This window comes from Rattus rattus, chromosome 5 (assembly GCF_011064425.1).
Source record: "Rattus rattus isolate New Zealand chromosome 5, Rrattus_CSIRO_v1, whole genome shotgun sequence".
In the NCBI taxonomy this organism is placed as follows: Eukaryota; Metazoa; Chordata; class Mammalia; order Rodentia; family Muridae; genus Rattus; species Rattus rattus.
Window position 1 is genome coordinate 115,402,308 of NC_046158.1, and position 2,004 is coordinate 115,404,311.

Genomic DNA, 2,004 nt, shown 5'->3' on the forward strand with positions numbered 1-2,004 from the left:
ATATTAAGAGATTTTTTTAAAAGTTTATTTTCTTGAGTAAGAATGAAAATGTACTTCGTAGCAACTTGAAAATTTATTTATTCCTAGTCTTGGAGGTTATTTTATAAAATGTTTTTAGCAGAGTTCATACATATTCATGAATGAAAGAGCGATGTTGAGGTATGAAAGTTAAAAAGGATATAGAATAATTAGCACCAGATGGTGTTAGAAAAGTACTTCATGGTTTTCATCTTTTGTGTTATTAGTTAGGAATATCTTAGAATCCTGGAAAGCGTGTCAATTATAAAAGGTAAATCCTTTAGTTTTGTCTGAATTGTGACTGACCTTAGATGCTTGAACAAAAATGAAGACCTTATTATAATGTTTCACAGAAACAAAATGTGATCTAATAAGCTTGGTGTTTGTTTGTTTGTTTGTTTTGGTTTTGGTTTTTTGTTGTTCTGTTTGTTTTACTGACTCATATGTGGATAGATCCAAACCTTGTGAGAGTCTTTAAGGTTTTGGACAGAACTTTTACAATTGGGTATTAAAGCTGGATAGAGACACTGTCCTGAGAACTCCAGGGACAGTTTCCTGTTGGAGAGATATTGTATATCATTATACAGCAAAGAGCAGTTATGTGCGAGGGATCAACGTTCTGCAGATAACAGAGTGTTGCTAGGCTCACCGCAGTGGATGGGATTTAGATTTTCAAGACCGGTTCAGCGAGGGTTTATTTTCCCAGCCTTCTCCAGGATCTCGGAGGCTAGGGCAGAAGCAGCAGTTGCCGGGGCAGACCATGCAGGAGATAGGTGGGCAAGGCTTAACGATGCTACTCGTCTTTACCATCCCGTCTGAGGAGAAAGCTGCCGTAGGCAGGACTGTTACAGAGGCTGCGTGTAGCTCTGTAGTCAGTTCACTCGACTGCTTCTCACAGCCATCACAGGTAAGAGTGAGGGGTGAGGGGGGGTTCCGGTACCAGCTCAGGGACCCCACTGCCCCATGAGATAAATAACTGCAGAGAGTGTTCTTCTTAATCTCATGGACTCTACCTGCTCTGCACCAGGAGATTGTAGCGGCTGTGCACTAGCGAGTGCGACTGTGAGATGGAGGTGAGGTAATAACTGCTGTCATTGCTGGCCCTCTGTGAGCAATGAAGCCAGGGGGATGTGACTCAGAGCAGCCTCTCTCAGCACCTGTCAGTTTGGGTGACCTCACTCAAGGCTCAGATCAACTCTTCCTTTTGCTGTCACCATGGCCGCTACCAGGTGCTCATCCACTACCTCTGTCCCCGCCCACGCCATGCTGTGTCCCATTCACCAGGCGCCCTTTTACTGTGGTGTGCGATTTGTGCTCAACACCTGACTTCAGCATCATCTCTGGGCAGCCTGGCCTGCAGGTGCCCCACCTCAGCTCTCTGTGAATTGAATGTAGAGACTACCTGTGGCAAGCCACTTTCCCCCCTCCCACATAGCACAGCGTTCCAATGTATGTAATCGGTAAATTTGGGGCAGTTGATTTTATTGTTAAAAACATAATGAAGCAAAACGTAAGAGCTGAGACTTGCAATGTTTGTGCTTTGGGCTTTCAACCTTAAATCCTCTGCCCAGATAACAGTGAATTCTTCAAGGAAAAGCGTCTGGCGTTGGAGTGACCTTTAGGCTCCTAGGTAATTCCATCTCGTATTTCTCCCCTCAGCTTTGTTTATGAAAATTTCAAACAACCAGTAATTTGGACACCAGTGACTCTATTGATTCTTAAATTATGCAAACTAATAGTTGAGTTAATATAAATACAGATGGGGAGGCCTGGTGGTAATCATGGTCTCTTGAGCTATCCTTCCTGCTGTTAGTTGATGTGCCTGGAAAAAGGAAAACCACCCAGGTCCCTGCCTCTCTTCTGTGAAGTTTCTAGTAGGTACAGTCACTTCTTGGCAGAGTCTGCAATGTTAAGTCAGCTCTCAGACACTTCTTATAAGTAGAAAGTTCTGTTTCTGCAGCAGTCTTATCCAGTGACATGTTAAAT